Source organism: Carassius auratus, chromosome 29 (genome assembly GCF_003368295.1).
Source record: "Carassius auratus strain Wakin chromosome 29, ASM336829v1, whole genome shotgun sequence".
Classification (NCBI taxonomy): Eukaryota; Metazoa; Chordata; class Actinopteri; order Cypriniformes; family Cyprinidae; genus Carassius; species Carassius auratus.
In genome coordinates this window covers 2,353,820-2,379,940 of record NC_039271.1, presented here as the reverse complement: position 1 = coordinate 2,379,940, position 26,121 = coordinate 2,353,820, and the positions used below count along the sequence as shown (strand labels likewise).

The 26,121-nt window shown below is 40.6% G+C and overlaps 1 pseudogene; it reads left to right on the top strand.

The window, feature by feature from the left end:
• LOC113047842 (plexin-A4-like) overlaps positions 1 to 26,121 on the top strand; it is a 184,668-nt pseudogene that overhangs the window by 149,988 nt on the left and 8,559 nt on the right.

Here is a 26,121-nt window from a genome sequence, read left to right as displayed (position 1 = left end):
GCTGCTAATGAGATCTCTGACCTAAAGTTGGATCATTATCTGGTAGGAAATAATGACAGAGCCGAGATGTTAACATGTCTATATTCCCCTTTGGGATCCAACGGCCCCTCGTTTTGCCAAGATGAGGAATGAGTGTCCTAGATTTGCCCTAATAGCCGAGCTGTCAATACACGTATGAGGCCTGACCTGACCAGACTGTCAGAATATGTTTGATAGGCTCTTTTTATAGTCTTGATGGATAGTCACTCAATAAAAGAGCTGTTCATCTTGTGTGGTTTCTGCTAAACACTGACCCTTGTTATTCACAAGTACATTTATTCACAAATGCATTGTGGGAATGAATTGCATGCAGGCTTTACTCCTTTTTTTTTTTTTTTTTTCACCACACATCAGAAAGTTAGTGGTTTCCAAAGGAATCGTAAACTGGATTTTATTTTATTTATTATTTAGACTGTTATAAACCTACTGATCAGAAACAGAGTTAGAAGAATAGTTTATTCAGATTGTATGGCTGGGTCTGTTATGACTATATGGATCTTGCTTATAGCATTTAATAATAACTTCACCGAGCAGATATAGCTCTTGTCTACATTAGACATCACATCAGATATGTTTTATGGCAGATGAATTGCCAATTAAATTAAGTGTGATTTCTTTTTAGTCACTACATTTTAATGCACCATAAATGCCTTCCTTTAAGGGTTTAATGGATCAGCAGCCAAGTGTTTCTTGTGTTAATTGTATAACACCCGCAAAAGCATGAAGATGCAAGTGATAGCACCGTGTGAGTGCATTACAGATACGTTAGGTCTAATCAGGCGGATTTGGTACTGCTTAGCATCCCTAGGAGCAAAGAATAAAAGGTGTTTGATCGCCTAACATGCACAGATGAAAACAAGCATCCTTGTGCACGCCTGTGTTTATATTCCAATCTTAGCAGCATATGATTTTACATGCTGGTGTCTGCATATTTTCTCCCAGACGCCAACTCTGTGTTCATAAATTAGCATGGCTTTGTTTTTGCTATAGTCAGGACTCGGCTGGCTCAGCTGGCTGTGCGGCTGATCATTATTCACCATAAGCACACAGGCTTTGCTGCTCTGACAGAAAACGGCCCAATTATCCCACTGAACCAAATCACTCACAGCTTCTCTCACTGTCGCCCGCCCCTCACGCTGTCTCACAATCACTGACTCCTGCAGGTGCATGAAGGAATCGCGAAGTCATTCTCCCCTTCCTGTTGGTTTGTACCAACGATAAAGATGCCAGGGGGTGTGAGAGTTCTCCATGTTGATTCTTTTTTCATGGGAATAATCACACTTCCCTGTCTACAGATCACCCCACTTCGAGGGCCGCGTGAAGGTGGAACACTGGTGACTATTCGTGGCGAGAACCTGGGACTGGAGTTCAGTGAGATTAAGGACCATGTGAAGGTTGCAGATGTGGAATGCACGCCAGTTCCCGAGGGATATATACCAGCAGAACAGTAAGTTTCTAAATTTAGGAACACTTTACAGAACACTTTCAGGGTTTACTATAATACCAGGCCAGATTTGACATTTCATAATGGCACATTTTTTACCTGGATTTAATGACTATCTGTGTTAAATAATGTCACCTGCCTTGAATTGCCTCAATAGATTTGTTTTACTCTCTAAACATGTGTTCTTTACAGACGCAGCTTGAGTTAGCATAATGCAGGCCTAATAAATGTTGCCAAGAACACTGTGTCTTTTAAAAGTGCCTGATATGGATTGGCAGTAAACACAGAGAAAGCATTAAAGAAACTTTTAATCTGAGGTCAGGACAGCAAAAGATAATTATGCGTTATTTGGCAAGCATTTGAGAAAGCCCTGCTGACAGCTTGAAAAATTCCCCAGTATTAATGCCTTGACCTGAAAAAACCCTATTTTACTCTGAATTTCTCTGCTGCAGGTTGCAGCAGCAAAAGTGTATTATTATTATTATTATTAATATTTGAAGGCAGTGATTAGCTTCTTATTGTGGTGCATGAGAAAGTTTGATACCTGTCATGGAACGAGGAGGCAGATTAACTCTATATTAATCTATATTATCTCATGCCTATATTATTATGGCAGAGACAGAGATTAAAGTCTCCTGTGTAAAGTTTCATAAATTGTTTGCTTGTTATTGTGGAACTGTTCTGGTTGACTAATTGTGTATGTGTGTGTTTTACAGGATTGTGTGTGAAATGGGAAAAGCAGAAAGAAGCCAGTTTGCTGGAAACATCCAAGTGTGTGTTGGGGAGTGTCGTCCTGAGTTCATGGCCAAGTCATCCAAGTACTACTACTTTGTGGTGAGTACCTCAGCAAATCACTGGCTGTAAAATAACCCCCAATGAACTGCTGGGCTGTCTACTATGTTCTGAATCATGTCTGTATAATTACAAGTACACTTCAGGGTTTAAAGTGCTTGGATTTACTGTTGTCTCTAATAAAGAGTGAACACTTTGGCCATGTAGCCCTGCTGATGTACTTAGTCATATTGGTGGGCACTTGACCCCACCAAGTGTTCGGTCAACACCCAGAGATGCTGACCATAAAACTTGAATTTTACTGCTGCTGTAGTGTAGGACTGTTTCCTCCGACAGAATCTTTTCCCCCTTTCCTCATGCATTATTGCACTTATTTTTCATTACTTAAACTAAGTAATATTTCCCTGGATAGGGATCTTGATTTACTACAAGTATGCTTGAAAAGTATGCTATTTTTTAATAGTGTATACATAAACCCATAAGCAAGGCAGACAGGTAAATAATTTACAGTTATGCAAAGATAGAAGGATAAGGGTATTCTAAGCCAATATGCTTACCAACTGAGAAAAACTGAGAAGAATCGTTAGTTTAGCATTTATTGTTTCAGTTATACAATACATATTCATCAGCATATTTATATGGTTGAGACCAAATACATTAATCAGATTTGTCGGATCAAAAAATGTCTTTCAGCCAATAGGATTCCGTGTTTAATAGGATCTTGCATGACACTGGCCACACTCATTTTATATATCCATTCTACACTTTTCTCTTGCTTCTATTACTCCCAGAGCACATGCATGTAACACCCATAATCAGATTGCGATCCAGCCATCCAAATGAATTGAGTTGCAATGTAATTTTTCCCGTTATAGAGCCATATTATAGCATTTATCAGTTTTATGCAAACATTAATGGCTTTTATGTCTCATTCAGATGTAGTAATTGGATTATGTGATTCTTGGGTGAGGAGAGCAATTGGTGTTCTGAGAAAAGGAGGTGATAATCAGATTGGGAAAAAGATACAAAGGAAAGAAAAACATGAGGGATTGTGATGTGTGTGCTTGTAAAAAATCCCCATTTGTTTTTTTGACCTTGATCTCTACAGATCCCTAGATTGTTGAGTTTAACGCCGAACCGAGGACCAGTATCTGGGGGGACCATAGTCAACATCACCGGCAGCAACCTGGACGCGGGCAGCAATGTGTCAATCATGTTCAAAGACCAGAAGTGCACCTATCAAAGGTAGGGTTGAATGGAAAGGTACAGAACATTGCCCTTTGAGATGTCATCATCCTTTTTGGTTAGTTTGCCGGTCTTTCAAAGCCTCTGGCGGATTCAAACCACCAAAGACAGTCAATACGGATCTTAAGAGCTTGAGAGTTTCTGATCTTTAATCAATAACATCAATAGCCATCAGTCTAGTCTTGCATCAGGTACAACCGCAGTGTCTGATTATAGGAGCAGAAGATTAAATTAGGGCTAGTATGCTGAATACTCTATACAGCCACATAAAATCTACAAAATCAAATCTTTAATAATACAAAACCAATTAACGTAACCAATTCCTAGGTATCAATACACTTATAATGATGACAAAGGAGGAGAGACAATTTAACCTTAATTTTTTTTTTTTAACTATTAATTTAGTTTTAAGCTTTCAAATATAAAAAAAGGCAAAGAAAATCTATTCATACACTATTTATTTTCTTTTTGGTGAAACAGGAGAGGAGGACAGTGGATAACATGTCGTTCTCACGCCTCCATGCAAGGCTACGGAAATGTGTCTGTATCAGTGTTTGTGGATAAAGCCCACATTCACAAAGACCTCAAGTTTGAGTATGTGGAGGACCCCACTATCACCAAACTCGAACCCGAGTGGAGCATTTTCAGGTGTGTGTGCTACAAACCCAGTTAAGACGGGGAAACTGACCATAATGTTGCCCCAGAACCTGCGATTAAGGAGGAGAATTGGTTAAAAGTCAGCGTGTTGTTGGTTTTCAACTAAAAAATATTATCTAAAGATTATTGTAAGGAACTGCACAAAGTGAAAGTTCACAAACATGGTATTGTTTTCAAAGTGGCAACACCCCAGTGACTGTGACTGGGACGAACCTGGACATCATCCAGACTCCTCTCATCAGAGCCAAGTACAAGAACTTGGAGACAATCAACGTAAGTGCAAAAGTTTTCCACAGTAAACGATCACTCGGCCTTCACCTAACCTGAGGCTAGTGAACTGGAATGACCATTAGCAGACTATTCCCCCTGCTCCAATCACCTGTGTCAGCTGCGCACCATTGGATCCAGTAAACGAGGGAAATAAGGAAAGAGAGACAGACAGAGAACAGGAAAAGTGCCAGGTCTCAGCAGCAGTAGCAGCAATGTCTCCTTTGTGCAGGAAAGAGGAGAATGCCGTAACACAGGGTGGATGCATAGACAAGGGTATCATGTTCCCCGTCTTCAGAATGGACCCAAAGAGCCATGGGAGGCTGCACTCAGTGACATCTGATTGAAAGGCAACAGAGACAAAAGAGCGTAATTTTATCTCGTGCACGTATCTCACACATGGCCGCGTTTAGCATCTGGGCTGCGATATGATTAGGCTTTGGCACACTGCTTCTCAAAGCACAGCAGAAAAAAAGTCATACCCTACTTCGCAGTCTTTGAATGAAGTTGTTTGTTGGGCACAAGACGTCTCATATCCTTGTTTGTAATGCGATCGCTCAAAACTAGTCTGAAAAGAGTTTGACCAGAGTTTGTGCTCTGAAAAATATGGTGACCTGAAATCTATTTTACCTTGAACAGTTCCACCTGTTATGACCTTCTATAGATCTCTGTGTGTTAGAGGAAGTGAAGGTTCAACTGCCTGGCTGCTACGGCTTTGTGAGGAATCCAATTAAAATGACTGGAGATATCTGTAGGGATGTTTTTGATGGAGAGTCTGCTGTCTGGGTATTTTAACAGCCAACTGCAAAGCAGCGTGGGTTCACAAACTCAAGGGTCTTGTCTGGCTTTTATTTATACATTTCAAAGGGAAAGCATATAGACTTGAATAAACCTATGCCATAACTTTACATTTAATAAACCTGACCTGTTAAGAAGAAAGAAGGGGGAAACGTAAAGAAGTGGGCTGAGAAACACTGACTTCCTGTTAATAATGACATATACAGAGTCAGATTAAATAATCAATTGCCTGACATCCGCATTGAGCTGCAGTATGTATATGTGACCTATGTGAGAGAAGGAAGAGAGATGAAGACAGACAGAGAGTCAAGGATAGATGACAATGTCAAATCTCTCTCAGGGAAGCAAAGATAAGCACAGTTAGTTATCTGTCGGTGAGTCACCAGCACTGCAGGCACAATCAGAGTGTGGCCATTTTAAAAGTGCTAATAATTTAGTGCTGCTTTGTTGAGACAAATTATATCTCATTATTATAATTCAGGTCTTTTCATCTGAATTATTGTTTGTAATGTAAATGCAGTAGAGTTCTAAGTAGAGAATCTAAATGTTCCTGTTCTATTCTGGAGCGCACATGGACTGCAAATGACTTATTGAACGTTCAGTGTTATTTATTTTCCCCCACCAGATATGTCAGGTTCTGAGTCCCACCACTATGCAGTGCATGGTCCCAGAGCTTCCCTACAGTCTAAGCAGGCAAAACGAAGTGCCAGAGAGACCTGATGAGTTTGGCTTTATCCTGGACAACGTGCAGTCTGTGCTGGCCCTCAACAACACCAACTTCATCTACTACCCGAATCCAGTGTTTGAACCGCTCAGTGTGTCTGGGGTCCAGGAACTCAAGCCAGGGTCCCCAATTATTCTCAAGGTAAATCAAGCATTAACCTCAATCTCAGCATTGTTGGTCTATTGATTGTCTATTGCAGTTGCAACATTTTGTAAATGTGGATTGCAGGGTAGAAACTTCCTCCCTCCAGCCCCGGGTGGCAACGGAAAGCTGAACTACACTGTTCTGATTGGAGACAAACCTTGCACCTTAACTGTATCAGATACTCAACTGCTCTGTGAATCGCCCAATCTGACTGGACGTCACAAGGTTCTTGTAAGTTGCTGAATACTGGGGCCCATATTCACTTTTCATCATTAACTAATTGGGGAGTTTGTGGTTATTGAACTTTCTGAGAGGCTGACAGAGAAATAGAAAATACCTCCCAAATAAGACTTTTTAGATCTGAAGACCCTAACAATTTATTTATTTATTTTTTCCAATGGGTACTCGGGGTGGCTGTCTGTTTCATTTTCATTGGCCTTACTTTTGACACAATGACATCAAATAAAATATCATTTTTGATCTGCTTTGAATGGTTGCTTAGGTTATTGAGTATTGGTTTCATTTAAAAACCAAGTATTGGTTTCATTTAAATCTTCACAAAACGTACTCCATTTTAGGCCCGTGTAGGTGGCATCGAGTTCTCTCCAGGTGTGGTCCACATCACCTCTGACAGCCCCCTCAGCAGCACCGCCGTCGTTAGCATTGCTGGGGCAGGAGGCCTCCTCATCTTCTTCATCGTCATTGTCCTCATTGCCTACAAGCGCAAATCCCGTGAGAGTGACCTCACACTCAAGCGCCTGCAGATGCAGATGGACAACCTCGAGTCCAGAGTGGCCTTGGAGTGTAAAGAGGGTAAGTAGTTTTAAAAAAGAGATGTCACTCCAGATTATTAGTCCGAATTTTACAATCCAATAAACAATATTCAGAATACTTCATAAACCGCCTCGTTTGTAGTTTAGCGATCAGCCTATTTGTTCTTAATGTTTTGCATCTTCCGCAGCATTTGCAGAGCTGCAGACAGACATTCACGAGTTGACCAGCGACCTGGACGGAGCTGGTATTCCATTCTTGGACTACCGCACATACACCATGCGAGTGTTATTCCCTGGCATCGAAGAGCACCCTGTCCTTAGAGACCTGGAGGTAACCTAACAATTTTATTGATGCAAAAATGTTTTGTGAAATGACAAATTTGCATCCAAAGGGCCCTTTACTGAGTTTCTGAGATGTACATGCATATATTTGCATATTCATGAATGCATATAATTACTGCACATTGTACCTGTGTGAGGAGCAGTCACAATAATGGCTGCTAAGTATATTTTTCTCTTTCTGTTTTTTGATTCTGAAGGACTAACAGCACAGTGGGGTTGTTGGGAATTAAAGCTGTCACTGTGCTGTTTGATTTCACTCTTAGTAAACAAAAGGCAGCACCTCTCATTATAATCTACATGCATACTCTTTCTCTCACACTCATTTTTTCTTAAAGTAATGAGCTGCTCTCTGATTCACAATCAGTCTTTTGTTAATAACAGTAATGACATGTGACTCGACTGTTTTTCTGAGTGTGGAGAACAGAATTAAAATATAACGCAGAGTCCACCGTGCTATGGGTTATTTACACCCTGCTATTACTGTGATGGACAGTTTTAATGGCATCACACACATTTTTTCAGCCAGCATACAAGCTATACCTTACCTGCTAATGCCAGCTGAGCTCTGGTTCAAATCAGCTTTATAAATTAAGACTTAATTGGAATAAACGTCCCCTCTCTCTGGAAAAGTTTATTGTAAAATCACAGCTAATGACAGGAGCCGTCTCAAGATTCTGACAGGTGTTTAATGATTATTGATGAGGCAAATGATGTCATGAGGTCTCTGCATGGTTAAGTGTTTGATATATTTGTCATGAGTTGGTAAGCTCTGAAGGAAAGGCTACTTAAAGTTGACATGAAATACTGTATGCTACAATTGGATGCATTTCTGACTGAAATGGGACATTCAGTGATATATAAAAAAAATGTAGAGTAGGACTTGATTTTAATTCATCAAACAATAATAATAAATGTAACAACTGAATAAATAAATAGTAATAAAATAACTTGCATTAATAAATTGTACAAAATAGGACCGAGATTGTGTTTTTTAAAACGAATTGTGTCGATTTAGATTTTTTATTTAATAAATATGCTGATGAATTATCACATTCAGGTTGTGAAATGTCATCTGTTTGTACCTGTTTTCTTGTTTTGTGTTTTTATTCATTTATTTGTCTCTGCAGGTGCCAGGTTACAGACAGGAACAGGTGGAGAAGGGCCTAAAACTGTTTGGGCAGCTAATCAACAACAAGGTTTTCCTGCTGTCCTTCATCCGAACACTTGAGTCTCAGAGAGGCTTCTCCATGCGAGACCGCGGCAACGTCGCCTCCTTGATCATGACCGTTTTGCAAAGTAAACTAGAGTATGCAACAGACGTGCTCAAACACCTGCTTTCTGACCTCATTGACAAGAACCTGGAAAGCAAGAACCATCCCAAACTCTTACTCAGAAGGTACTAAAACACATTGCACATCTCAAAAATCTAGTCCTGCAGTCCATTGGGTTTTACTGGTTATATATGCCCCTCAAGTGAGTGTGATCAACAGAGCACATGCTCTAAATTTTGAGATCATTTCAATCAGCCTGATTTTAATTATGGTCAACTTCACCGACGAGGACAGATGACCTCTGGGAATTGTCTTTCATTTGTGGACTCTACAATATTGCTGAATGGGAATAATTGCATTTGGGGACATCAAAATGCACACTTTCTCCCCCAAATATGTAATCCACTGACATGCTCATCATTAAATTGTAATTAGGAACAATTAGTTTGAGATCCAATTAACAGTGCACTAAAAAACTACTAATTGTAGGGAGATAGGTGAAGCTCAATTCCCCATGCAATCAACTCTGGTTTTTTAACAGCATATAGGACAATATTATTACTATACCATATAGATTTTTCTCCACTGTCCGCTCATAGAAAACTTCTAATATTTCTTTAATTTTTCTTAATGTTCTAGTGATTGATTTGTAAACTTGTGGACTGAAACTTCTGATATATGCTGCTCTGAATTTTTTTTTTAGTGCTTTCAGAGCAAAATAATGACATGGATTACATAATTATGTTTAAGTTTTGGGTTGTGATCCTCCAGATGAGAAGCACTGTTTTAGTCCATATCTTTCAATGGATTAGACACTTATATAGAGCGATCTTTACCACATGGAACCTGTCTAACCTCCAGCACCTGCTTAGCAAAGCACAATACAGCTTAGCAAAGCACAGGGCCAGAAGAGAGAAGCCTAATCTGTTGTCTGAGAATCATTTTCTCATCCCTGCCTCTATTTCACCGCATGATTTCTAAATCGGTGTTTAAAATGCGGAGAAGCAGGACATCTTTGGCAGAAGCCTCCAACCAGCTTTCATTTCCCCAATTTCCAAGAAAGCGCTTGCGACGGCCGCCCCATCTGTCCAGCCTCAACCTGAGTTCACAAGCACACACAGGCTGACTAACTAACGGGCAGCTTCTAGAACCATCTGTCGTATTTCTCCTTCTCCTTCTCCCTCGCTCCTTACTGCCCACTCTCCTAATCTACAAATAAAAATAACCTCTCAGATCATGTAGCCTGTGTTCTCTATATGTATGGCATCAGTGAAGTCTCCTGTTCCTGCATATGCTCATGCTGATATTATTACTCTGACATTTACTGACCAACACGTTCATACACTTTTCATACACACACACACACACATACACAGTAAGGCAGAGTTTAATAGATGTCCTGTGATTATTCTCTGGGGATAATCCTTAGTTAAGGGGGACCATGGTTACGCAGCGGGACCCGACTGGGCGGACAGTGTTTTCCACGTGAGGCGGAGTGCGAAATTGAAATTATTCCTGGCTTCAAGCTGTGTCCTTTAACACATGTGCATTACGGAGGGGGCATACAGGGAGTTTGTTTCACCAGACGATTGTTTGCTTAAGAAAATAAAGCCTATGGTGCTGCAAGGTAAATTAACGTCAGCCATTGCCAGCTTTTGGCTGAAGTATAGTTTCAATTTCAAAGCAGGCTGAGACTAAGTCTTAGTAAAAACCTTTATTCAGTCAACGCTACACGCTTAGCAACACCGTTAAATCTATGAACTTGTTTACGAGATGCATTTCTGCATATTGCACACATTAGCAGTGCAGTATCTGTCATAGAGTGACAGTTCTCATTTTTGCAGGGTCTCTGGAATCATAAACCACTCTCAGGTCCTCGATGTTGGCAGAGTTGGCTGTTCACATCCATTTGCAGTGGCAGAAATCAGCATCGAATGCAAATGGCCTTTGCTGAATGCTAGATATGATGAGGAAGATATATGGAGCTCTTTCCTCTCCCTCTTCCTCTGGTTTATGAAGCGTAGCTCCAATGTTCCTTTTTGCACAGGCGGCATGGAGGAATCCTCTAGCAGATTTTACTTTGTTCCACTTCGAAATGGCTGTTTAATCAGAGGGAACTAAGCACCAGGTGCTGCCTATATCCCATTCATCACCGCTGGATGGGCATCACTTTCCTGCCTCCCTAAACCAAAACCAAACAAGCACTCGCTCTCTGTGCCTGTGATATGTGACATAAGGATTTGGGGGACAGTGATAGTTGGTTGCTCTTGGCACTGTGGCAAAGTTATGGAGAGGTTGTGCCAGGATTGTCTGGCAATGAGGCTACTTATTCCCCCTCCAGTGAGCTGAGAGGTAACACAGGATATGGGTAAGTGAATTTATTGAGTCTTGCCAACAATAATTACCATCAAACCAGCCGATAGTGCAAGAAAGGAGAAGCTAATGGGAATAACAGTACACCAAGGCGAAAAGGTGGCGAAAAGCCGTTTTCTTCTTAAGTTGTTTTTTTGTACTGCGGTCCATCTCCAGGTTTTCCCCCGCCTACAGTATCTCTTGTAATTGGTCCAGGAATTGAGAACAGTTGGAGTGAGGATGATTACAGGGCAGTGTTAGGATGGAGATGAAAGGAAAGATGAAACGTGACCCTGTTGACCCCTGGACCTGTCCTCTTTTGGCTCACTCAAGGCAGTGGCTACAAAACAAGGGGACACTAATCCTTTCCAGGTGTTGCGCCAGCTTAGTGGGCACACGCAGCCACGCATATATGCACATGTACACACTATACTGTGCAGCGCCAAGTCTCAATACGGCAGCGGGACAGAGGGAATGCAGGTGGCAGCTGGGATACAGGGAGGCAGAGGAGGAGTAGATGCACACACATCACAATGCTGTAATCCTGAAATATTGATGCTCTGTGCCCTGGCTCAGTGCAGGGCTCCTTGGCAATTCACTAGCTCCCTGCGGCACACATAGGCTGGAGACACCGGATCTATGTATATTGAGTTTCACGTTGTTAGAGTTATGATGTATGAACATCTCTCATGCCGGATCAGAGCCTGTGGTCCAAGCGGAGGTGTTAGCCAATCATTATGTACTCCGACACACCCCAGCTTTCCATTCAGCCTTCTTCTATTGTAACGTGATCCATTTCTAGCTCAAAGGTCGGACTGTGGTGGGGGAGGAAATGAGTCTGGTCTTATTCCAGGCCAGAGTAGGTTCACTTGGCATCAATCCAGCCAGATCACATAAAGGCGTTTAATTGGGTTTCTTGTATTAGGGTCTCGTGGATTATTGTGGTAATAAAGACTATATAGATAGCAGAATGCAATTCATGTTCCAGCAATTGCGTTTGTTTAACAAAGTCCTATTCATTAGGAGACACGTCCTTTGTGAAGTGACTTTTTCATGGTCATGGTAATCGCATTTGTGCATGAGTGGCTTTGTGCTGCTTTTATTCATTTATTGATTGATTTATTTAGTCTGTTTATTTGTTTGTTTTCCAGAACGGAGTCTGTGGCTGAGAAAATGCTCACAAATTGGTTCACTTTTCTGCTATACAAATTCCTCAAGGTAAGTCTGTGTACTGTGTGTGGATAAGTTGTGTGTGCGTTAACACATATTCCGGTCTGGGAGGTCAAAATGTAATAATTAAGACTCAACCATTAAAATTGCTGAATATTCAGATTAGTGGTTGGACATTATGCACCTTCAAGGTCATTTGGCACATGCACTGTTGAGCACGGAGGAGTCAAGTGAAGTCCTGCGGGAGCATTGGCAGTGATGCACTGCAGGTGTTTGACAGAGAGCGTGTGTGTGTCTTGTGTATGAATATGTGTAGGTGTGTATGTACATCTTTATATGAGTGTGCCTGCATGCACTTTTAATCAAAGAGGGTTTCAAGTCAGCCGAGTCTTGCTGACTGCAGCAGTTTTTCTGTTCCTATAATGAGACAGTCGGCTTAGCAGGTGCGGCTCAATTCTACGTATAGCACTGTGACCGTCAGCACCACCGCAGTCCTCTCTAGCACTTGTCATTAATCTCTTAATAAACACATCTGCTCAAATCAGAACATGGCATGTGCAATTTTGCAAGTGTACAGAAACATCCTGAATTCTGAAAAGTACAAAGGCAATAAACTCTGGAAGTCAAGGCTGTTTTGTCCAGTCTGGTTTAATGGATTAGACCTGAATGAATGAAGCCGAAACATCACTCGAGAGCTTCAGGATTCATTTAAGCTCAAATTGGACTGCTGTAAGAGAAGAACTTTATTGTGATCTCATCCATGCAAAACCATAACATTATAATTGTAGTCACAGCACATTGATTTGAGTGTTATTGAACAGTGCTTGTCCAGCTGCCCAGACCACTAGTTGGTTTTACTGTCCATTTCTCATTCCAACAAGCATATTTTGCCCAAATTCAGCTAGAGACACTGCACTTCAGCTTAATTTCTAGCTCAGCGATCTTCAACAGGGGATCTACCAATTGTTGTTTGATCTTTGTTTAAAGATTATTTTAATGGCTTTATGATTTCAATGTAATCATGCAAAGTATGTAAATACATTATTATGGTATATAATTTTAAGCCAAGCTAAAAATGTAACACTTTATGCAATATTTAACAGTGGGTCCTTGCTCTGTCTCTATCTGTCCACCAGGCATCGAGCTTAACTATTAGTGGAATCCATAAAAGTGAAATTGTTGCACCAGTTGAAATTGACACACTAGCACCACAACTGTAAAGCTCCTTTCAAAATGTCTATTATTGTTACTTAATGTGGGAATGACAGCCCACATTCTCTGTAGGTGGTTGGAGTGAAATTTAAGAGAGTGAAAGTGACAGTGTTTTTTTTTTTTTCATTGTGTAGGAGTGTGCCGGGGAGCCCCTCTTCTCTCTATTCTGTGCCATAAAGCAACAAATGGAAAAAGGCCCCATCGACTCTATCACCGGAGAAGCCCGCTACTCACTCAGTGAAGACAAGCTCATCAGACAGCAAATTGATTACAAGACTCTGGTAAGGCTCTGAACCACAGTGTGGATGAGGAAAGGAAAGAGGAACCGTTTTGGAAGGATAGAGAAGGAAGAGGAGTAAACTAAAATAGGAATGAAGAAAAATGCAAGGATAAATGGGTGAGAAAGAGGCTAAGGAGCTTGAAAGCATTCAGAAGCAGACAGGTGTAGAGGTAGAGAGAAGGGTGAGGTCATTTTGTTTGGGTTGACGCAGCATGCAATGCCCACACTCTTCACGCCTGACAGGGAACACACAGGTTTGTTATGACCTTTGACCTGTCTGCTGTCCGGTGGTGAATGGCAGTGTTGTGTTTGGCTGGTCACTTTGACAGGCCTGAGCTAAGTCTGTGTTGTCAGGGCCGCACGTATGCCAGGACGGGCTGTTTACTGGTACAGCACGTCAGGAGGGTAATCTGTATTCTGTGTGAGACTAAGAGAAGAAAAAGTCCGAGGAGGAATGTGGCGACTAGTGTCTTCTCTTGGCATCCGACCCATTCCTTTGAATGCCGCACTGATTTGATGACTGTAGGAGCCGTTTCAGCTTCATCATTCTGTCCTCACTTCCAAAACACTTATACACTTATACAATACAAGCCACTACCAATAGCACATTCTGCCTTCCATGGCAAAATATGGAGGGCATTTCCTGGTTACATTATCAATCATTTTTTACACAATAATGCATGAGATTGGCCAATCAGCATCCACAACATTTTATCACTGTATTGAAATACTTCATACTAATTTTTATTCTTATTCACATATTACTCACTTATAACTTCAGTGCACCTATATACAGATCTTAGATCTGGATTAAAGACAGAGAATCTTACAGGAACAAAGATTATCAGTGTGTTAATTGCATACTTCTGCAAACTGATGTAAGTGAAGTGACGGCTCCCTCAGGGTGGCCAACGGGCTTTTATGTTCGTTCACTCATTCAGTAGCACACCTTGAAGGTTTGACTGGACGACTGTCATCCATCAGAGGACTAGAACAGAACAGAACAGAACAGTCACTCTGAGATTTGTTGTAAACACAGGCCTCAGTAGATATGCTGTTCATGTTACAAGCTCTCTGTATGGCTTGATTAAACCTTTAAACATAAAATGTGTTCTAATGGTTATTTTTGCCTGACATACACGGATGCATTTTAGCAGCCTTTAAACTCTCAATACATTTTAAATCATGCATAAAGATCATTTTACAGCCACATAAATATTCATGTGTCTCCCACACATGTGCTAATTGGTTGAATTTTGTTCTGTCGTGTAGGTGGTGAACTGCTTGCATCCAGACAATGAGAAGAGCCCAGAGGTGCAGGTGAAGGTGCTGAACTGTGACACCATCAGCCAGGTGAAGGAGAAGATCTTGGATGCCATCTATAAGAACATCCCCTACTCGCACCGATCGAAAGCCTCTGACATGGACCTAGGTATGAATAACATTATGCTAACATAAGCTGCCTTTACCCTTAAATAACTGTCTTCATCAGTCCTTCATTTGCCCTGGTCAGAAGATTCAATGTGTAAATCATTGACATTGACATCTGTGGAATGATGGGTCGAAAGAAGGTGATCGGTACTCATTATATCAATATTGGCCGAACTTAAAATCTGTAATTTAGTGCATGGGCATATGGCATAATCATGATAGAGGTTCCAATAAGTCTTTAAATTGCCGCTATGGTATTTAAACCACTTTTTATTCAAAGAGACATAATTGACAGGTTGGAGCATCTCACAGTTACTGGGAAAAAATAGGCAGGCTAATCTATTTTTCCACAAATTCCAAATGAGAATCAGTATCTTATTCTGTACACAAGTCCTTCACATTGACTGGACCGATCTGTTTTATTTTGTTAGATTTTTGGGGGGCAAAAATAACATACACTACCGTTCAAAGTTTGGGATCAGTAAGACTTGTTTTTTAAAGAAGTCTCTTATGCTCATCAAGGCTGCATTTATTTGATCAAAAATACAGAAAAACAACAGTAATCTTGCAAAATGTTATTACAATATAATATGTTTTTTATTATAATAATATCCTTTAAAATATTTTTTATTTCTGCGATGCAAAGCTTAATTTCCATCAGCCATCACTTGAGTATAAAGTGTCACATGATCCTTCAGAAATCATTCTAACATGCTTATTTATTATTAGAATTATCAATGTTGGCAACAGTTGTGCTGCCAAATATTTTTTGGAAACTGCGATAATTTTTTCAGGATTCTTTGAATAAAAGGTTAAAAAGAACAGCATTTATTCAAAATATAAATCTTTGCTAACAATATAAATATTTGCTATCAAAATAATAAAATAAAATAATGAATAAATGTTTTAATTTCTTTAAATAAAAAAGAGAGAACATTTACTGACCCCAAACTTTTTAACGGTAGTGTAAATAAATGCTCTTCTTTTTAACTTTTTATTCATCCTAGAATCCTGAAAAGTTTCCAGCACTGATAACCAATCAGCATATTAGAATGATTTCTGAAGTAAATCATCCACTGAAGCTTTGCATATGTATATTAACATAGAAAAAACATTATTTTACATTGTAATAATATTTCACAATGTTACAATTTTCCTGTATTTTTGATCAAGTAAATGTAGCCTTGATGAGCATAAGAAACTCAAAAAACAAACCTTTGAACAGTGGTGTATTCCTCAAGTCATTGCCTAACACTTGTCTATCCATAAGGGAATGGAACCATGAAAAGTGAAGAAATAATTGTATCTCTTGACAGACTCTCCTGTGTAAAATGCTTTTATGGGCCCTAGAGGGCAAGCACGTTGTTTTATTATTGTTTTATTAGGGGGGAGAATTGGATGTTGTCTGTGGGAGTGTGTGTGAGTGTGTGGTATGATAATGCAGTGGGCATCCCCGGATGAGAGGAGGCATCTCGGTATTCAGTAAACGGATCTCAGAGTCTCCTGAGCCCCGGCACACTCTCTGGCCCTGATATGGGGGCCAGATAAAGATAATGGGTAATAGGAACAAGGTAGCCTCCATCTCCTCCATCCCTCTGGAATGATTGGACCGGAGTGTTTCTGTCCCTTGCCTTTGTTTTTAATTCTCTCTTTCACAGTCCCCTGAGGGCAGGGATGGAGGGAGGGAAGAGAGAATGAAAGAAAGAGAGTGATGCAGACAAATCAATGCACTTCAGCCCATCTCAGTCTCTATTTTAACTCTCTTTGTCTTTATTCTCCATCCAGCTACATCCTGCTGTTTTCAGCAGAGATTGCTTCTGTCTTATTTTATTCTCAATGATTTTCTGTCCTTTTCATTTCACTTTTAGTCTTTTTTAAGCATTCATAAAGTGTATTATAAAGATTTTCTTTTTTGTTGTTGTTAGTCATTTTTTCTTTTTGGGTTTTTTCAGGTTTTCTCATCCTGTTTCTTTTAGACTTTTTTTCTTGTCATATGTTTTCTTTTCTTTCAGTTTATTTTTTCTGTTAGTTTCTGTTCTTCTCGTCGAGGGTCATTTGCATGTTTATAGACAGTACAGTAGTGAGATATAAAACAATGGCCGGGCCTCTCCTGGAGATTTGAAGTTATTCTCATCACCCAGAGACATGTTTCATCATCTCGTCTGTGATTGCTGTTTCGTGTTTCTGGTTGGGATCAGAGCGAAAGGTAGCAGCAGGTGGCTTGAAGAGGCCTCACTCCTCTAGCGTTCCAATCATACATTCATTTGCAACAGAGGGGAGTCCAAAAAAAAAAGAATAAGAGAGACGTCTCTCTTGTTCCTGGCCATGTTATCTGTACATCACATTGCAAAGGGATATGTTTATTTCATTCAGCGCTGATTTCCATCTCATTGCTGTTTCATGTGGCTGTTTTTGCTGAGGCTGCAGACAGCGGCTGGTGGGCGCTGAGGGGAGGGTGGGAGAATATTTTCGCATTTTGTTGTGCATCTCTAGTGAGCTCAGTAACTACAATAAGAGCAAACTCAGCAGAAGGCTTAACTTGGTCGATGAGGGCCGTTTGGGCTCAGGATGCTCGACCCACTACAGATGAAAAAGGAAGTTGCTTTCAGCAGTGGCTGTAATCACGTCCATCGATCCACTGGCCACGAAAGCCCGGCTCTCTAACAAAGGGCAGAAGAGATTAATTTACTTTCCTTTCCTTCCTCCCTTTCTCAAATGCTTCTTCACGTACCCTTATTTTCTCTCTCGGTTCAATTTATTTCTCCTCCTCTCTCTCAGTATAGACTTCATCCCCTACCTCTTTTCTTCTATTGTTCCTGTCTTCATTTTTAAGTTTTAAAAGTCAGTTTTTTAGCTCCACATTTTCTTTCAAAGCAGAAGAAAGAGAACCATTTTTAAGATTACTATATACTATAAATACCAGCAAATTTATCACCACAATAGGTTTTTGTAAAACACTAAGATGTGCAAAAAATTACCCAGTGTTCACTTGAGTGTGGAAGCTTAAAGTGGATTAATATTTTGAAAATATTTCTATATTTCTTTCAAAAATGAAATAAAAAGAGTTGCTGTTGTTTGCTAAAGTTGATGTAGTTTTTGTGTTGAAATACTTCCTATCCCAAATTAATATTCAGAGACAGCAATACACGTTATTACACTCTGTAAACAGTTCATATCTTTAATTGGAGATTAAAAGAAATGTAATGATTTAATGCAAGATTCCTTGTTCATTGGGACACAGATGATATATCATTAAAAATGTGAATGGAATTCCTGCGCTTTGCAAATTACTCTGAGTATTAAACATTAGATGCAATTACTTGTGTTTTCATTGCAGAGTGGCGTCAAGGCAGAGTAGTCCGAGTCATCCTTCAGGATGAGGATGTTACCACAAAGATTGAGGGTGACTGGAAAAGACTTAACATGCTGTCCCACTACCAGGTAAGATCCAGTGTATGTATTATTCACTACCAGACACATTTCCAGGTAAACTTACTCTTGTAATAAGGTGTTCAGTTTTATTATTTTATACAGTCAGAGGTCCAAGACCTGAATGCTTCAGAAGGGGTGCATTCTTTCTTCTTTCTAACATCCCTACCATCTACTTCAAGGTTTCTCATGAGCAAAAATTGATGAAGAGGTCATTTTTTGCTGTTTACGACTGAATTCTTCTTCAGTTGGTGTAGAGAACGATATCTGCCATCACAAAGATGGCTTTGAGCCTTTGAAATCTATCTTAAATCAGGAGGAGGACGAGCATTGTACCTGCTGGTTTCTATTTAAAGCAGCATCTCCAGATGTCCCAGTATATTTCATCTGACAGCAGTGGGATGCAGGAGCAGGTGGATCTGTAGCTTGACACCTGGGTCAGATGATCTAGCTAATGACTTTTGATAAATGGCTCTGTGTGATGTGAGTTTTGGCATAGGCTTTCAATGATAGCGCAGATTCTGACAGGGTAACTAATATTGGAACAAAGAGATTTGAACGCAAGATGAATGTCTTTTGTGAAGCTCAGAAATGTAATGCTCTATTTATGTTCGTCTAGCAGAAAAAAGGATGCCAGCAGAGAAAATATACTCTATGATGGTAATTGCTTTTGTTTCTTGTGTCTTAATAGAACTAGTTTAGGGAAACAAATACTGTTAACATTCATTGCATCTCAGCCATATCAAACACTCTTATGCCCCTGTTGACCTCCATAATAGGGTGCAGTCAAGGCACTTCCAGGTCACTTAGAAAACCTACTCTGACTGACGGATCTCCAACATTGTAGACAGGGACCATTGAGATTCAGTGGTTAGGTATGGCAATGCTGTCTTAGCAGGGGACTGATAAAGTCTGTCTGTCTGCAATTATATAGACACTCTAAGAGTGAGAACCCCAGACATATCTGTCTGGCTGGGAGGGGCAGTTTAGGGTGGAGAGGAGACAGGCGGCGCTTCATTACAGTGTAAATAATTTCCTCCATAAGCTGCCCTCCAAATGAGCTTTTTGAGAGAGAGGAGTCTGCACAGTACTTAAATTAAATGTCACGGGGCGGCGCATGGGTGAAGGGCTGCAAGCGACATAATGGATTAACTGTTGATTAGAATCGGAGATGAGATAATGAAGACAGAAGTTAATTAATTTTCAGTCGGGGAGGGCATGCTATCATTGACAAAAAAGCTATCAGACACCCCTAAGTCTGTTAGAGTTGCTTAAGAGAGGGAAGAGGCTCTCCATGCACCTTGCACCATCTTCTATTTCTTAATTTCTCTCCTTGCGCCACATACGTGTTCCAGACTGACTTCCTTTCATTTCTTCCTCTCTAATAGCACCCAATTCCCTTGTTTAGTCTAGTATACAACATGAAAAGTCACAGAATGTCTCACTAAAGTATGACAGGTCAGTCATAAAGGATTCTCGGTGCATTTCTGATGTATATATCAAGTCATCTTTGATACTTTCCTCTAAATCGAGGTACTACAAATGCATCTGGCTCTGACGTTAATTCTTTGATGTCTTCTTAGGAAGCTTCACACTGGGGTTGTATAAGCCCCATCTCGGATATCTGACATGTCTGAATGCCACCGGGAACACAGAGACTCTCTTAAAGCGTAAACTTGCCCGCAGAGGAAAGATAAAAGAGAAAATCTCTGCTGTTTTCTATAAAGACCCTTTTCAGGGAAATACTGTATAGCCCTTGTCTGAAGTCTCTTTTAACACAGTCATTTATCTATACTGAGGTGTGAGAAATATTTGTTTGATTTTGTTGAAGTTTGGACAGCTGTCCTCATGGGCCGTGGCAGTAAACGAGGGTGGCTTCACGTTGACTTTGTCCGGGAGGAAAGAGGTTAAGGGTGTAATAATAATGTCCTAATGGTCTGTGAAGCACTTATTCTCCGTCCTGTTGTGGTTTGGGTTCCCATGCAGTCCTGAGCCCAAATCATCTAGTTCTTCACCATCACCTCAATTAACCCTGTAAGTGCTGCAGACATCCATTGGTAAATTATGTGGATGGAGGGATGTGTGGTTGGGGAGTAGAGACCCCCACATGTTAATTGAATTTGGCTTTCTAAGACTTACTGTGGTTAGCAGTTGCAAAGGCATATCGTTCAATAAACCCAGTTCATCCCACTGGAAGAAATTTATTGAAATGGAAGCAGATAAACCAATCTTGTCCCTCACTTATGCAGTTTAACATCTACCTGGATGAGAAATAAAGGACAGATAACTCTAACTTTATGTAACCATAAAGCTGAAGACATCATACGTGTTTTTAAAGTCTGAAATTTAGATATTTTGTTTGGTTTTTGTCTATAATATCCTTTGTTTCTTTTTTCCACAGGTGACTGATAATGCTGTGGTAGCTCTCGTACCAAAGCAGGTCACCGCATACAACTCTGTGAACAACTCCACTGTCTCCAGAACCTCTGCTAGCAAATATGGTTTGTGTTTGTTATTCCTTTTGTAATTCTAAAATGCATCCATACCCCCGAAACAAAACGTATGGCACACTGACACTATATAAAACATTAATAATCAGCTGACTAACGTTTCTACAGCAGGGTAGGGTAACATTCAACCTGAGCTACACTAAGTACAGAAAAGGAGTTTTTTTAAAAAAAAACTAGTCTTGTCATCTCACATGGAGGTAAGAGAAGTTAAATGTGTAGCATCTCAGCCACTCACAAAAGGGAGCAGAAATGAAGCTCAAACGGAATTACGTGGAGAGAGCCGAGATAGTCGGGCAGCATACAAAGGTAAAAGTAGGGAAAATGAGTCTCTTTGCACTTGACTTCCCTCCTGAGACTCTGAATCTGTCCCTGTCATTCGCCCGCCATCAGTTCCTCCTACGATTGGGTCTGATAAAGCGCAAGATCAAAGCTCAGGGCCTTCCAAGCACTCCCCCTACACATCAAATAGACCATTAAAATCATCTCATCTCCATATACTTTCCTGCACTCTAAATGAACCTAAAGAAGAGAGAGGGGGAGTGTGACAGATGGGAAAGACAGAAAGAAAGTGCCATAGATCACTTCGCTCTTCGCTCAGAATTAGCTTCAGACGACATTTAGGTTCTTGTAACAGGTTCGGCAAGAGACACATTTTGAAACACCTGGAAAGACAATTTGTGAGACCTTTGTGAGGCTGCAACAAATTGATTAATCAGATCTCCACCAAATATAGACTACATTCACACAGTCAGTGCTCTAGAATGAACCGAAAACTAGTTTGGTTCATACAGCATATATCAACTCACTCTCAAAATTTTGTCAAGTCAATTATTATTTGGCACTCCAGACTGAGGCAGTGTGAATGTAGCCACACTGAGATCAGCAACAGTGATGTGAATGCAAATATACACGCTCGATCTCATTCCTTTTTTCGTTAGTCATCCTCTCTGTTCTTCTTTTTCTGAAGGTGTTATTGTCTTTCTTTATCAGGTTCCTCCTACTCTTCTCTGTCTTTCCCCTGGAGAGATTGATTTCTGTTGCATCTGCCACTGCGAACTGCTTTTTTATCTTACCAAATCAGGCCTTTGCCAATCAATTTTTTTTCACACTGTGTAAACATTCATCGAGCTCTGTTTTGTTTTTTTTTGTTTTTTTTTAAATGTCATGGCTGATCTCTCCCTATTGGCTGAAGCATGAATATTTCATCAGGCCTGACACCTGTTCGATTTTGTGTCCGCCAAAGTGAGCGAACACGCACGTTCGCCAGAGAGAAAGTGAGCAAGAGAGCAAGGGATGAAAAATTAATCATCCATACGTTCTAAATGATTCATATCCAATCTCGAGTACTGCACAACAAAAGGCAATGTGTTTTGTACAGATAGGAACAGATTTGAACAGCTGCATGGGACATTTGTCAGCAAAGGAAGATTGAGGAGGAAGTAACATCTGGTGGTCTTTGATCTTTGTCTTTCACTCCAACAGAAAACATGATCAAGTACACGGGCAGTCCGGACAGCCTGCGTTCCCGCACACCAATGATCACCCCTGACCTGGAGAGCGGCGTCAAGGTGTGGCATCTGGTGAAGAACCATGAGCATGGGGACCAGAAGGAGGGAGACCGTGGCAGCAAGATGGTCTCTGAGATCTACTTGACCAGGCTGTTGGCCACCAAGGTAGGCTTTGCCACCATGTATAATATTCTCTGAATGTCAGATTTGGTTGAATGGCCCTAAAAACAGTTGTCAACAGATCTGATCCTTCCAAAGAGATGTGAACTTTCTAGAATGAGATCAAATGGCTAGATTGTGGAGTTAGTAGAGCTGAGACCACAGTGGCAAACAGTTCATGTTTATGCTATTTGCTCCGAACTCCAGTTTGTTTTCTCCATTGGTATCACGCTGACTGACTTGACATCACAGCATCAGGAGAGCTGGTAAACAGGCACTTGTTTTGGGTTTTAATACAGATCCCTCACTACCAGAAAAGAATAATGCTTCAAGGACATCAGGAAATTGAAGAAATGGAATAGAAAGCTTTGTTTGATTAGGCAGACATCACTATTGCTACTACTCAACGTTGAAGTCCAAAACCCTTAGTATTTTACTTTGGCACTTAACGCATCCTGTATTGTAAACCTCAAAACATAGCGATTTATTGATGACAGTTGTGCTATAACTTGATGATTCACAAAGAAACCCCATAGTTGTAAGTTGTAATTTAGTGTTTGGTTAATCTTGGATGTCAAGAAATCTGCTTTTTTGCATGTGTCTGTGATTCTGACGTTCCTGATGTAGCCAACCAGAAGTGCACACACACATGCAAAAATACCCTGGTGATTACCCTATTCCGCTTGCAGACTGTGTCATATTTTTAGATGGATTATTTCAGTGAAATAACCAGTTTATCGCAGACACCATCTCTCTTGGTGAAAAATGATTGGTGTGACAACACAGTAATTGACTGTTTGGCTTTCACCCCTGCAATAAATACCAGTGATCTGCCTGGGGTGCTGACGCTTTCCACATTCGGTCCATTAGAGTCTCTGAGGATGGGCGAGCTTTACCTTTTTCCATCTCCCTCCATAATGCCAGGCTTTATTTAATCTCTCTTCCTCTACCGTTCTGTCTTTGGCACTTTTCCGTCCTCTTTCTGTTTGCAATTACAAATGCTCCTTTCCTCACCTGTCCGGAACAAGATCACTTATAGTTTAATGCTTCTCTGACTGCCTGCCTGTGTCTGATAGCCTGCTTTTAAGTACGCTATAATGACCAGGTACATTTCAAATGGCTGCAAATAGTCACTTTGGTTCTTAGGCGACTAATGATGATGTCAGTCGTCACGCAGGATGACACCTGTCAGAACTCTCACAGTCATCCCTGTAGCCAGCCTCATGCAGCTGTCACTGCATTTATACAGGGCGCGAGTGAGAAATATGTATTTTCATCTTCATAGGGAAAAGATAAGCTGTCAGGGATCTGGGACACATTAGAATTATTGTTGTGATTGTCAGCTAACAGGATTTTTTTCTTCTTTCCCGACGACTCTTGCCGTCTGCTCAAACGGAAATAGGATTTTGTGTGCTGTGCCTTGTGTACACCTCATCCGGATGCGAAGCCAGTGCTGGCTGCGAGATACGGCCGGCGCTTTTTGATACTTTTTTTTCTCTCTCTCTCTCTTCCGTGCTTCCTATCAGTTCTTTCATTACAAGTGGATTAGATTCTGTCATCTTCTCTCCTTCTTAGACTCGCCACCATTAAATCAAATTAGGGTCAATGGTGCGGGGTGGACGTTAATCCATCCGCACAAAGCAGATTAGGCAGAATTGCTTCCGTTATGTTATATTAAAGGTGAACTTCAAAGTAACACTTTCACTATCACAGAGCTTGATTCAGGAACGTTGGTTTCATCGGTGGGATTACTGAAATGTGGCCCACAAATACGTTAATAAACACAGATAGCTGTTCTGAGGAACACGGCAGCTCATGTCATTGCTAAATATCAGGTCCACGCAGGGTCTTCATGGAGACTCATATATGGCCTGCCTCTGTTATGTTGGTAACACAAGTGTGTCATTTAAATAACGTGTAGGACAGAGTGAATGGAGAACAGGGTTCATTTTCATCCATCTATCCCATTTCTTTCTGGTTCTTCAGGGCACTCTACAGAAGTTTGTGGATGACCTGTTTGAGACCATCTTCAGCACAGCACACAGAGGAAGTGCCCTTCCTCTTGCTATCAAGTATATGTTTGACTTCCTGGATGAGCAGGCTGACAAGCACAACATACACGACCCGCACGTCAGACACACATGGAAGAGCAACTGGTAAGATGCCTCACACACATAAATAACATCATATAAATTCATATTTATTATATCATTTTGAATAATATACATGCATATGAATATTAGGCCCAAAATAGGTCCTTATATAATTCAACCTAAATTAAAATGAAACTCAAATGCAATTATAATAACAGACCCATAAAAGCAGATTACTTGACACTTCCCCTAATGTAGCTGTAACCATGGACATTACCAAAGCAATGAGTATGAGAGAAATTAATAACGCTCATTTACAAATTAATTTCACCCAACCAATTTAGAGGCACGTCCCCATGGTGGAAGGGGGTTGTGGGGGTTAAATAAACAACCAGCAGATCGAGTGAGAAAGGAAGAGGGGATGAGGTGAAGGGGTGTAGTAGATGACAGGAGAAAGGAAGGCTTGGCGTCACATTTAATGAGTGGTAATCTATCATTAGCCTCTGCCAACGTACTATCACGCACCACCTCAAAAGGCTATGGGGGATGAAGTGATGATATTGATGTGATGGCATGGCGGGGGGGGGGGGGGGGGGAGGGGGTTAGAGTCCCTACTTACTTTGTTTTATAGAGCTAATTTCTCCCCATCTTCCACAGTGTGTTTTGGGGCCATTTGAGAGCATTAAGTGATTTTGGAGAGCACAGAGGGTCACTCTTGCATTGCACATTAATGGAATCGTTCTTACAGAGAGTGGAATGTTAAATAGCGATTTATCATCTCACTCTCCTCGCTGGGCATTACAGCCCGATGCCACTGTGGCATCTGTGATATTTTTAATGCGTGTGAGAGGGTCTTCTACAGGACTAATGCACTGCTACGCAGCTTTTTGCTGACAACTAATGTCTCTCACAGAAAATGAAATAGCTCCGTTTTCAGATATTGTGCACAAAACAACAGGCTCAGCTTTATCTTTGTGGCTAGATGTGCTGCTGCCACCACACAGGCCGATAATTGAACCAGAGCTGTGGGTGGGGTATATTTGCTGTCTAGAGGATTTTAACACTCTAAAGCTAAATGCTTTTGGCCATGAAATCACAGGCTTAATCACTATTTTGTTTACAGCATGTTAGTGTTTGCTCATCAATTCTCTTCACAAGTTATTATTGTTCTTAATGGGAAAGTGAAATTATTTGTGCAGGGTGCACTGAGGGGTTTCTGATTTTGATTGATTTAGCAAATGAGAGATTTCCAGACAATCCAGATGGCAACTTAAGATGTCCAAGTCTTTTGCTTATCCTCTTATTTGAGTGTATCCTACACAGACAAACACTTCTTTAATATTAGTAGCGATAATAACAGTCTAGACCACCCAAATCTAGTATCTCAGCATGAAAACTTGCATCTTTTTCACTAATCACCCATTATAGAGCACAATTTAAACTTCTTAAAGAGATGACATTTTTTTAAAGCAGATTTTTTT